The sequence below is a fragment of the Fukomys damarensis genome, unplaced genomic scaffold, assembly GCF_012274545.1.
Source record: "Fukomys damarensis isolate Sample0158 unplaced genomic scaffold, DMR_v1.0_HiC HiC_scaffold_33, whole genome shotgun sequence".
NCBI lineage: Eukaryota > Metazoa > Chordata > Mammalia > Rodentia > Bathyergidae > Fukomys > Fukomys damarensis.
In genome coordinates this window covers 12,146,160-12,159,214 of record NW_022900945.1, presented here as the reverse complement: position 1 = coordinate 12,159,214, position 13,055 = coordinate 12,146,160, and the positions used below count along the sequence as shown (strand labels likewise).

At 40.8% G+C, this 13,055-nt stretch overlaps 1 protein-coding gene across 5 annotated transcripts in view; it reads left to right on the top strand.

The window, feature by feature from the left end:
• The first annotated feature begins 483 nt into the window (after nt 1-483).
• The window catches only part of Zzz3 (zinc finger ZZ-type containing 3), an 81,158-nt gene continuing 68,586 nt past the window's right edge, over nt 484-13,055 (top strand). For 3 of the 5 annotated variants that reach the window (XM_019204690.2, XM_019204689.2, XM_010605170.3), the window contains exon 1: nt 484-578. The gene's annotated coding sequence lies outside the window, so the exon portion shown is untranslated. Of the gene's footprint in view, nt 579-2,036; nt 2,226-5,129; nt 5,225-13,055 lie in introns of those variants that run through there. The other 2 variants (XM_010605171.3, XM_010605172.3) reach the window with 2 other exon arrangements.

Sequence of the window (13,055 nt, the reverse complement as noted above, 5' to 3'; positions counted from 1 at the left end):
TTGGCAGGTGGAATGCAGGATCTTGTCCTATTAGGAAAGAGCTGTACCTCTGAGCTACATCCCAGCCCCTAGAAATGTTTGTTTGTGTACTGTCATTGTTCTTTTTTGAAACAGGGTTTCACTATGCAGCTCAGTCTGGCCTTGAATTCACTGTGTAGCCTAGGCAGGCTTTGGACTTACAGCAGTGCAGTCCTCCTGCCTCAGCCTCCTAAGTACTGGGATTACAGGTGTGTGCTGCTCTTATAGTTCTTATCCAAGTTAGATAACATGTCATTTGTGCGACTTAAAAAATATAGTGGATCTGTGGTTAAGGTAAATTTTAGAAATAATATGATATTATTACTACTTACTACTGTGTTTTATTTTTGTTGTCTTTACGACAGGATTCTAAAACTTTTTAAGGCGAAGATCATATTTGAAACAAGATTTTCCTTATTCAAAAGTCTCTTTTTGTTTGTTTGTTTGTTTCTTTTGAGACAGGATCTTGCTTTGTAATCCAGTACTGGGGAAGCTGAGGCAGGAGGATGGCTGGGAGTCTGGCCTACCTAGCAAGCCCCTGGTCTCACCCCGCTCCCCAAGTAAGTGCTTAGTACATGTTAGCAAACATTATATTAAGAATTGTTGTGAAACTGAGAGATAGAATGGGGTTTACTTAGGTGATTAGGCGCTGAGGGGTGGCTATGAAAGGGTATTCTTTGCAGAATAAACTTCAACAATAAACTTTCCATGAGGAGTGCAGAACATAGAAAATTTGGAGAACCAAGAGAAGTTTGAGGTTGGAAGCTTTGTTGGCAGAGATGAAACTGGAGAGGTTAAGGTAGGGCCACACTCCGAAGGGCTTTGTCATGGAGTCACTGAGGAGTTTGCAGGGCGCGTGCAGATGTGGTCCGAGGTGAGTGTGTGCTGCAGTGTGGATCACGGCTGCCGAGAGCAGACCTGACGCAGAAGGGAGACGGGAAGCTGTCGTACCAGGCTAGGCCCAAGCTGCTTGTGGTAGAGAGAAACTGAAGAATCTTTAGGAAGCAGAACTGCGGCTCTCCCAGTCAACTCATTCTCTCATGCCCAACAGTATAGTCTTTACGGCGAAACTCTTCTCCAGGGAGGAGGAAGAGCTGGAGAAACATAACCTAAGAGGAAGATGACAAGAAAGACGGTTATGTCCTGAGACCTTTGAAGGAAAGCAAGTCAAATTCACTCTTATGCTGTGCTATAATTAAGTACCCATTACCTATCAAAAAACCAAACCAAAAAAGGTTCATCAGTGACTGGAGTATGAAAAAAAATTTGTGTGTGTGTGTGTATGTACATATATGTGCAAGTACATGCATGCAGGATGTTTGATGGAGAGCAAAGTAAAAAAGGTTACTCCTGCTAAAGGTGTAGGGAAGGTGGGATGGGTAGGGGAAGGGTAATAAGGGAAAAGAAAAAAATGTGAGAGAATGAGAAGATGAAAATAAAGTGTTTGTAGATGGGGAGGGGAGGAGGGGGTGAAGGGAGGGCAGGGACGAGGGGAAACAATGAGAACCAAGACTTGTCATGTAGAGGTACAAGATCCCAACAATGATTGTAACTGTACTGTATCCCTAAAATGTACCAATAAACTCAATTAAAGCTGAAAAAAAAAAAAAGAAAAAGGTTACTCCTGGGGTTTAGATGTGGAATATGGGGTACTATACTTTGAAGTGTCATTCATTTAGATTCAAAGTTGAAATAACTGGGTATTGAGGCTCAAGGGAAGATGATGAATTCAATTTTGTAAACAGAATTTGAGGCTCTTAGTGTGGCAAGCAGGTGGCGATAAGGAACCGAAGGTAAGGGAGACATAGACATTCTCGCTTAGATTTGGGGTCCATGAGCCTACAAAGTTGTGGAACCAGGGAGGAAAGAGCAGGGACGGGAAGAAGACTGGGACATGAGCTTGGAGAATACTGTACTGCCTGGGCAGATAAAAGTGACTTAAAAACCCTTGATTTACTCCCTCACAGCCCCACATCTAGGATCTGAGAATTTTGTTGGGCTTACCTTCAAAATCTAAATTGAAGTGGATACTTACCTCTTCCCCTGATAACTTGCCAGTTATTTCTCCTGTGGCAATCAGCCTTCCACAGTGCCCTCTGTGTTCCTACTCTAAATGCTCAGTGATGCAAGACTGTGCACAGAAACTCAGTTTCCTGGAAGAGGTGGCTGCTTCTGACCTGTGACTACAAGGGCAGTATAAATGTCAGGTGAGCAGAAAAGGAAGGGGAAGGTGCCTGAGGCAAAGGTGATAGTCCTGGGCTGTCCACCACTGACCCAGGAGTGCGTGGAGGATATGTGCCTGTATATTTTGTGATAACTCAGCAGGTAAACTATAGATTTCTGATTTGTGCATTTTTTTTATGTATACTGTACTTCAGTATAAGTTTAAAAATTATAAAATTTTTGAATCAGGTCTTTATATTTGGGGGGGCTGATTGTTTTGAGTTCTTTATATATTCTAGATAATAGTCCTTTGAGGAGCAGCTGGTAAAAATTTTTTCCCACATTGTAGGTTATCTCTTAGTTCTGTTGATGATTTCTTTTGCAGTACAGAAGCTTTTTAATAAGATGAAATCCCAGTTGTTGATTCTTTCTGCTAGTTCCCGTGCTACTGAGGAATTGTTCATAAAGTCTTTTCCTATGCCAGTGTCTTCGAGAGTTCTGCCTAACTTATCTTCTAGCAAGTTTAGTGTTTCTGTTTCAATATTTAGATCTTTAATCCACTTGGATTTTAATTTAGTGCATGGTGAAAGATAAGGGTCTAATTTTAATCTGTGGCAGGTTGAGATCCAGTTTTTCTACACCATTTATTAAAGAGGCTATCTTTCCTCCAGTGGGGATGGTCAGCTCCTTTGTCAAAGATGAGGTAGTTGAGTACATCTGGAGTTGGTTTTGTATCTTCCAGTCTGTTCCACTGATCCTCAGGTCTGTTTCTTTGCCAGTACCATGCTGTTTTTATCACAGCGGCTTTGTAGTATAGTTTCAAATTGGTAATTGTTATACCCACTGCCATGTGTCTGTTGCCTAGGATGGCTTTTGCTATTCTAGATCCCTTCTGGTTCCAAATGAATATTTGGATTCTTTTTTCTAGTTCTGTGAAATATAGTGTTGGAATTTTAATTGGCATTGCATTGAATCTGTATAGCAGTTTTGGTAGTATGGCCATTTTCACTATGTTGATTCTTGCTATCCAATAAGCAGGGGATATCTTTCCATTTTCTTATATTCTCTTTGATCTCTTTTTTTCAGAGTGCTATAGTTTTCAGTGTAGAGGTTTTTTGCTTCTTTTGTTAGATTGATTCCTAGATACTTCATTTTTCTGGATGCTGTTGTGAAAGGAATTGTTTTCCTGATTTCTCTCTCAGTGAGTCTGTTATTTGTGTATAAGAAGGCTATTGATTTTTGGGTGTTGACCTTGTATCCAGCTACTCTGCTAAAAGTGTCAATTAAGTCTAGAAGTCTTTTGGTGGAGTTTTTTGGGTCTTCAATGTAGAGTAAAAATGGGCATCTGAAATGAACAGACATTTCTCAAAGAAGTAAAAGCAGCAAGTAAGTATATGAAAAAATGTTCCACATCTGGTCATTCGAGAGATGCAGATGAAAACAACACTGAGATTGCACCTCACCCCACAAAGAATGACTGCTATCAAGAAATCAACCAATAACCTATGTTGGCAGGGTTGTGGGGAGAAAAGAACCCTTCTCCATTGTTGGTGGGAGTGCAGACTGGTGCAACCACTATGGAAATCAATATGGAGATACCTCAAAGAGCTGGGACTAGAGGTTCCATTTGACCCAGCCATCCCTCTGCTGGATATCTTTCCAAAGAATTAATAGAATCATATCACAGTGATATGTATGCACCTATGTTTATAGTGGCACGGTTTGTAATAACTAAAACTTGGAAACAGCCCATTTGCCCATCAGTTGGAGACTGGATAAAGATGTGGTTTTTCTATAAAATGGAATACTACTCAGCCACAAAGAATGAGAAATTAGTCATTCATAGGAAAATGGATACCTATTGAGGATATACTCGTAAGTGAAATAAATAAGTCACACATGTATAAATACCAAATAGTTTCTCCGGTGTGAAGATCTATAATAGTACATAAGATCCTAATGACATAATTGACCATGTGAAATAGGAAGAAAAGGGCTAAAGGTGTAGGGAAAGTGGGAAGGGTAGGGGAAAGGTAATAAGGGAAAAGAAAAAATAGGAGAAAATGAAAAAATGGAAATAAAGTGTTTGTAAATGGGGAGGGGAGGAGAAGGGGGTGAAGGGAGGGCAGGGACAAGGAGAAAAATGAGAACCAAGACCTGTCATGTAAAGGTACAAGATCCCAATAATGAATGTAAATGTACTGTATAGCTAAAATGTACCAATAAGCTCAATTAAAAAAAATTACAAAATTTAACAATTAAAAAAAATAAATCACAGCTAGACTGAATTCCAGATCTGTAAAATCAGGTCTGCTTTTTTTTTTTTGAGTGCCACAGGTGATTCTGAATGCTTACCTATGGTCGAAACCTCTGTGGAGATTCCAATTTAAATCTGGTTAGGTTACCTTTGAGTAGATTTAGGTAGTGATGGAAAGGCCAGGTACAATTTGTATCCCCATTAAAATGTTTATTTTTTAAAAACATACATTGTAACATAAAATTCTATTTATATAAAATGCAAAAACTAATCTGGTGTTCAGAATCAAGTGAGTAGGGTCGGGATAGAAATGGAAGAGAACAAAGGTGAAATCAGGGTGACCCATAATACTCATTATATGTTTTACCCATTTCCTTAATATGTAGCAAATTATTTTCTTGTTTTGGGAGGGGATGGAAGGGTAATGGGAATCGAACTCAGGACTTTGAATTGCTAGACAGGTGTGGCAACACTGAGCTGCATCCCCAACCCTACAAGCTTTTTTTTTTTTGGTACTGGAGATTGAACTCAGGACCTTGGGCTCATGAAGCAGGCGATGGAACCAGTGAGCTAAATCTCGGGCCCCCCACAAGTTAGTTTTGGAAGTATACAGAATTTTAAAAAAATCAATCCTTTTTTTTTGGTACTAGGGATTGAACCTGGGACCTTGCACTTGCCAAGTAGGCGGTGGCACCGCTGAGCTAAATCCCCGGCCCAGTCCATTCATTTCTGAGATGAAGAAGCTGGGGCCTAGGGAAACTTTGAAATACAGTGCCAGTCACACAGGTGAGGCCCAGTCATTTCCTCCTGCCTGGCTAGCTGGTGTGTGTTTTTGTTCTCCTTAAAGTAAGGTTGATCAGATGGTGTTATGGTTTGGATTTAGATGTCCCCCCAAAGCCTCATGTGGCCATAAGCTGGACCTGAAGTGTGTGAAGCTGGAATTGATTCATGGTGCAGTGCTAGGCTCAAGGGCAGTAGGATTAAGGGTGTGAGTGCTGCCTGTCCTAAATAGTCTGAATAAGGTAATAGGGGCAGGAAGATACTTGTTGCTTTTGATGCCTTGTGCATACCATGTTGTTTCTCCTCTTTGATACCTGTTTGCCATCCCTGCCTTGGAGCCAGCCAGTTATGGACTGAAAACTCTACAAAATGTAAGCCAAATAAACCCCTTCCTGTCCAACTTTGGATGTTGGGTGTTATGCAACAGCAATGAGAGAAAAGTAACAAACACAGATGGTTATTTATTAATTTACAATCATTTTTAGGAACGCTTTGTTTTGTTCTAGAACTTGGGAGAAGCAGTAAATATAAGGAATATCACATGAACTTTACTCATGAGAAATAATGTAATTAAAAATGTTCACATTTTATTGGGCTCATATTAGACTTTTTGGTTTTTTGGGACAGTGTCTTGCTTTGTAGTACAGCCTGGCCTGGAATTTACAGCAGTTCTCCTGCTTCAGCCTCCTGAGTGCTGGAATTCCAGGCATGTGCCACCCATGCCTGACTAAAAGTAGATCTTTTTTTTTGTACTGGAGATCGAACTCAGATCCTTACTCCTGCAGCAGCACCACTGAGCTAAATCTCCGGCCCCTAAAACTAGATTTTTAACTGGACTAATAAAAGCCTTTTAGGCCTACTGGTATCACTCTCATTCAGCCTCTTTGCCACCCCTGTTAGCCCTGTTAGCACCCCTGTTAGATATACAGAAGGATAAGGCAGAGGGCAAGTATGTGGAGGTTCTGGCCTGTTGCGGACCTACTGTGTGTGAGAACAGTACAGGTGCCCAGCACTGAGATGGCAACACTCCTGGCCTTGGTGAGTCCCAAGATGTGATTGGATGCCATCTGCTGTATGGCAAAGGGGTGGGTGGTCTGCGCCCTTCCTGGTCAGTGTTTGTGACCAGTAAAGACAGTGGGCACAGGGCTGGTGCCTTTCCTTGGGCCTGTGGAGAGTGATGGTCCAAATCAGTGCTACTTACTTGGGCATCTAGTTGGAGGGCAGTTTTGTCAGGCCCCAGGGAAAGGCTGGGCTCTGGTGCTGAAGGTTGAGTCTCTGAGGGCCTCCTGGTGCAGTGTCAGGAAATCGGTCCCTGTGCTCTCACCCTTCCCTACCCGCTGGGCCAGTCTGCAGCTACCATGTTTTCTGCCCAGTTTGCACAGCATCATAAACTATTTAGATTTTAATTTCGATCTTTGGACGTTTTGTTTCTTGGACTTATTTTGGGATATCTTTATTGAGGAGTAATTGGCTGTATTTAAGTTTTTCACTTTGATGTTTTAGTATATGTAGTTTGTTTTCCCCAAATGGGGCCTTCTTGTTGCCCAGACTATCACTAATTGCGCATGGGGGAGCTTGCCTACTTTATTTAATTCAGCTCTCTGGAGGCTGAGTTAGGAAAATTGCAGTGAGTTCAAAGCCACCCTCATCTGCATTGCAAGACAGTGTCTCTGAAAAATAAGAATACTCTAGAAAACAAAAAAAGAGACTAGCCATGAACTTGGGATCCTCTTGCTTGGGGATTTCAGGCTGATGTTTCTTTATATGTATACACTGCTACCTTCCTTACAATCAAGATTTGACACATCCTTCTGCCCACATTTTCCTCCTGCCCTTTTCTACTCTCTCAACTGCTGTTCTCTCCTACGTCCCTTGGCAACCACTAATTCACTGATCTACTTTCTGTCACAATGGGTGGGCGTTGTTGTGTAAATATTTTTTCTGAGTTGTGTATTTTTTGTTATTTATGAGTTGTGAATTGTACTGAACCAACGGTACTGAATAGTTTGGGGACTAAACACCACTTGGTCATGATGACTTTACCACTCTTTATATGATGCCGGATTTGCTGTGTTAATCATTGGGTTAGAACATTCCGTCTGGGTTTTATTGTCTTGTAATGTCTGTGTCTGTTTTTAGTGTCAGTATTACTTGTTGCTGAGTTCCCAACATCCACAATTTAACGGAGGAAGACATTACAGTTTGTAGAGGTTTCACACAGTTGGCTGGCTGCAAGGTGGGGTGTCATGGCAAGGAGCACAGCAGAGGAGAATTGCTCAGGGCAGGAAGCAGAGAGAGAGAAGCGGGAGGAAGGAGACAGACTCCTCCAGGCCAGGCCCCAGTGACCACCTCCTCCACCCAGGCTTCACCTTCCAACATCGGTGCGGCTGTAACTCATCAGCGGACTGACATACAGGTGAGGCCTGTGGCCCCACGATCCAGTCAGCTCTCAAAAGCACATGAGGCTTCAGGGAGACATCTAGATCTAAACCATAGTACTGGCTCATAGATTGAGTTGGAAGCATTCTTTTGTTTTCTAGAAGACTTTGGGTAGGATTGGTATTTCTTCCTTTATGTATACTAAACAGGTTAGTCAGAATTCACACCGAACCGCTGAGCTAAATCCCCGACCCGTCTGTTTTTAATTATAACTTCAATGTTTTTCTCTCTTGGGTGCTGGGGATCAAACCCAGGACTATACATGTAAGCAAGCTCTTTCCCACTGAGTTACTTCTGCCCGCAAACCTAACTTCACTTTGTTAAAGGATGTTTAAGGGATCCTTTTCTCAATAGTTGAATTCTAAGAGGATGTAGTTTTTCTGGATTTATCCATTTCATGTAACTTGGTGGATTTATTGACATGAGTGATTTGCAATATTCATTTCTTTTAAAATTGAGATACACACATATTATAAAAATTCACTTTTTTTCTCTTTTCTTTTTTTTAGCATTGAGGATTGAACACAGAACCCAGGCCTTAGACATTTGAGGAACTTTCTCTACCATTGAGCTTATCCACATCCCTTTTTCATTTTTATTTTGACACTGTAGCTTTTCTGAGTTGCTGAGTTGTCTGGGTTGGGCTCAAACTTATGATCCTCCTGCCTCAGCTTCCCAGAGTGCTGTGATAATAGGTATGTGCCACCATGCCTGGTTAGTTAACTTTGAGAGGTATTTAAAAACTAAGAGGGAAAGTGTTTATTTTTGTGTTTATCCTTGTAGTTACTATTTATGATGCTTTTCTTTGCTATGGATAGACCCAGATTTCTATCTACTGTATGTTTTTCTTCTGTTTGAAGACTTCCTTTAGCATTTCTTATAATTCATTATCTATTAGTGATGATTTGTAAAAAGATTTTAAACTTGGAACTGGCATTATAGCTCAGTGGTAGAGCACTTAGCATGTATGAGGCCCTGGGTTTGGTTCTCAGCATCACACACACAGACAATTTTTTTATTTCATCTCATTTTTTAAAGGTATTTCTCTGGATATGGAATTTTGGGTCAGTAGTGACAGTACCTTGAAGATGTTCTTCACCTGTGATATTTTTTCCTGTGGTATTTTCCATGAAATCTGTGGCTAGCCTTACTGCCCCGCCATTGAACTGCATTCTGCCCTTTAAAAATTTTTATTTTGAAGGGCCAGAGATATAGCGCAGTGGCCCTGTGCCTGCCTCCCAAGTACAGGTCCTGAGTTTGATCCCCAGTACCCCTCCCATTTATTTTGAGATGTGTTTAACTAAGTTGCCCAGGCTGGCTTTGAACTTCAGTCCTCCTGTATCAGTCTGCTGAGTAACTACTTTTAAGACACTCTTTATTATTGATTTTATGTAATTTGATTATGATGTGGCTCACTGTATTTCTTTTTTTTTCATCTTTCTTGGTGGGTTATTGAGTTACTTTGATCTCTGCATTTGTAATTTAAATTAAGTTTGGCAAATTTTGGCCTTTTTCCAACATTCTTTTTTTCTGCTTCTCAAGTCATTTAGGCTCTCCATTGTCAGTGTGTTAAATTTCATGATGTTCCATAACTCATTTTTTTTAAACATTGAAAGGTTTTTATTTTTCATTAGTACATGATGATTACATTCCTCATGGGAGTTGGTACATATCTTAATTCTTTTTATCCCTCCCCCATCCTTTGGTCTACTTTTCCATTTGTAGAAAATTTTTCCCTAGTCTTGCTTTTCTCTGTTCTTTATTTTGTATGGTTTTTATTGCTGTTATTTGTTGACCTTTTTTTTGAAGTATCTAATCTTGTTAATTCCAACCATTGTATTTTTCATCTGAAACATTGCATTTTTCTTACTAGAAAAGTCAGTTTGGGTTTGAAAAGAGTATCTTCCACATCTCCAGCTAGGGTGGGAATGGAACTCAGTGGCTCTTGTGCCTGTTTGGCAAGCACAAGGTCCTGAGATCGGTTCTGTTAACTGGGGGAAAAATAAGTTTAATCTTTTTATCCACATTTTTGGATGTACTGACAGTACTCATAGGTTTTTTGTTTTGGTACTGGGGACTGAACTCCGGACCTTGCTCTGGGGAGACAGGCGGTGGCACCACTGAGCTAAAAAATCCCTGGCCCATGCATGAGTTTTTTTGTCAGGATGCCTGTGATCCAGTTTATTAATAGAGTTAACTTGTATATGTTTATAATTGAGATAATTACACTAAAACAAAGGCAGTTCTCAAAACTCCTTGCCTCCTAGTTATGTTGCTGCATGTTACTATTTTCTGTGCACTGTGTTGTGTCCTTGTGATGGAAATGGGACTGCCATGTGCAGTGAGGGCTGCTCTCCTCGCATCCTGACACCGTGGCGGAGGTGAGCACCCACAGACACTGGCAAGTGGGAAGTGGGAGCAGAGTCCTACTCACCCTCCAGTTGTCACACTTTGGCCCTCCTGTCTTTGGGGCATCTTTCTTGAGCACTTACTCCTTCTCAGCTCACAGCTCAAGGGCAACCTTCACAGGTATTCTCAGATCTTGTTCCCGCTCTTTGTAGTGCTTGCTGCTCTACTCTTTTTATATGGTAGAAAGCATGACCAAAAAAACTGTATTCTGGGGACTGTGGCTGTTCCGGCCTCCCTGTACCCCTTCACCCCACTGAAGCGAAGGTGAGGCTCTCATCTGAGCTTCACAATAACCCTGAGCAGTAGCAAGCAGGTGCCAGGTCCTCCATTTTTTGGATGAAGGAGTAAGTGAAGGCAGAAGTGCTTGCTAGCCAGTTAATTGTCGATTACCCCGAATCATTTCCAATTCCTCCCACCAGAGCTCTTCCTGCTGTATTTTTGTTGACTATAAAATAGTCTTGTTTCAAAAATCTGTGGGAGGGCTGTGGATTTAGCTCAGTGGCCCTACGTCTACCTCCAAAGCTAAAAAAAAAAAAAAAAAAAAAAAAAAAAAAAAAAAAAAAAAAAAAAAAAAAATCTATAGGATATCCAAGATCCTGAACCTATTCTCACCTGTTTGAACAATTAGGGAGCCAGGAAAATGTGGTATTTTTTGATCCTGCTTTCTACCAAATAAAAATTCAGTTCAGCTTTTTATAGCAAGTAACTGTGAAAGATTGTCTAGGATAGCCGTTTTTATCTTTGGCCATTATCTTAGTGCTTTTTATAACTGACTTTGAATGTTTCTTAGTTTCTTTTAAAATCATTATGTAGTGCATAGTTTTTTTCACTTATAAAAATGGAAAAATCAAATAGATACTAAAGTCTATAGTGTAGATAACCTTTCTTTCAAATTCTTTCCAAGCTTTTATAAAACTACAAAAAAACCAGATGTGGTGGCACATGCATATAATTCCAGCTGCTTAGGATGTGGATGGGAAGATTGCAAGTTCAAGGCCAACCTTGGCCATTTAGTGGGACCTTGTCTAAAAATAAGAGGGCTTGGGGCTGGGGATTTAGCTCAGTGATTCTGCTGCCTGCCTCGCAAGCACAAGGTCCTGAGATTGATCCCCGGTACCCCCCCCCAAAAAAAAGAGGGCTTGCTTGGAATGAAGCTCCGTGGTGGAGTGCTTGCCTGGGTTCAGTCCCTAGTACCACACAAGACAAAACCAAAAGAACAGCTGCAAACTCTGCAGTATCTCATAATTTAGGATGCATTTGGATTGGACCTCTTGGTTTTAGATTATGTTTGTGCCTGTGCTGTATGACTAGATTGATGGGCTTTTGAAGCAATTTAATGAATCTGAGACTCTGTAATGTTGTCAACATAGTAGTACCAGTGTGTGCCACAAGTGGTGGAAAGGGTAATTCTTGTCAGTGAAGACTGTTTTTTAGATTTGCTGTTAGTGCTTGAATAGTTAATGAATTCTTTAGTATGTGAAAACAAGCAAAGCTCTACAGCAAGGAGTAAAGTAAAAAGTCTTTAGGAACAGAACTTAGTTTTCTATTTTTTTTTTGGGGGGGGTCACTGGGGATTGAACCCAGGACTTCACCGCTCCCCCTGGGTGTGGTTAAAAATTTTTTTTGCAATAGCATCTTGCTAAATTGTCCAGGCTTAGTTCAAACTTGGGATTCTCCCACCTCCGCCTTCCAAAGTGCTGCTGGGGTTAAAGCATAGATGCCACCATGCCTGGCTTTTGTTTGGCTTTGAAAAAACAGAAGTAGTAGTTAAATAATTCAAGTAAAAAACTGAGTATAAGTCATCATGATTCAGAGTTGTGTGGCTGCCCCGAGAGCACCCAGCGTATCTGTTGGCGTGCTGCAGTTTGAAGCATGCAGAGAGCGAGATGAAGAGCAGTGTAGGTGTTCTGAGAGCTCTAGCTTAATCTCCTGTTTGTTAGCAGAGAAGTTAAAATGTAGGCTTACTTAGGTCTGTGTTAACATTTTTGTAGTATTTTCCTTTCATCTTTTTAAAAAAACATTAGTGAATTGTTTGAGGACAGATAGCAGCAGTGTCTCTTAGTCACTTGTTAATGAAGCTTTTCACTGAGATCTGAAGATCCACCCCCCAACACCTTTTTATTTTTCTGGTGCTGGGGTTTGAACCTACAGCCTTAAGTGCTCTGGGTAGACAAGTGCTCTACCACTGAGCTACAGCCCCAGTTCTTTGTTTTGTTTTGATTTTGAGGCAGGGTCTCCTCAAGGTGGCAGGGCTGGTCTGGAATTTGCCTCCTACTTCAGCCTCCTGAGAAGCTGGAATTACAGGCGTGTGCCACTGTGTCCTGTTTAAGGTTGACTGCTCTTAACAAATTCTATCCACAGAAGGATGTAAAGTTGCCTGCATTTTTCATGTAGATACATTCATTCTTGTTGTGGTGTAGAAAATTGGATTGGCATACCATAGAGAATCATTTTAAAATTTATTCACAGGCTTCTTTCTTTGATATAGGTGACTGAACATTCTACAAGCTCACTTTTTCTACTGATAAGCTAGTTAGTAGAAATGACCTAACGTTTGTTTTTTGAGAGGGGATCTTGCTATTTTGGCCAGAATAGCCTTGAAGCCTTGGAAATCAAATGATCCTCCTGCCTCAGCCTTCTGAGTAGTTGAGACTATAGGTACACACCACCATACCCAGTGACTTAAAATTCTGTATGTAATACATCCTGTCATGATTATAATGATGTGGATGTATTTCTCAGACTTGGCAGCAACCAAGACTATGTTTTTAAGAAGCTGATTTTTTTTTTTTCTTTTTTTTTTTTTGGTACTAGGGATCAAACTTGGGTCCTTGCGCTTACAAGGGAGGTGGTAGAACCACTGAGATAAATACCCGGCCCAAGAAGCTGGGATGTCTGTGTTTTTTCTTTTGGTGGTGGGGATTGAACTTAGGACCTTGTGTATGCCATGCATGCATTCCATTGCTCAATTTAACTAAATCATATTTAT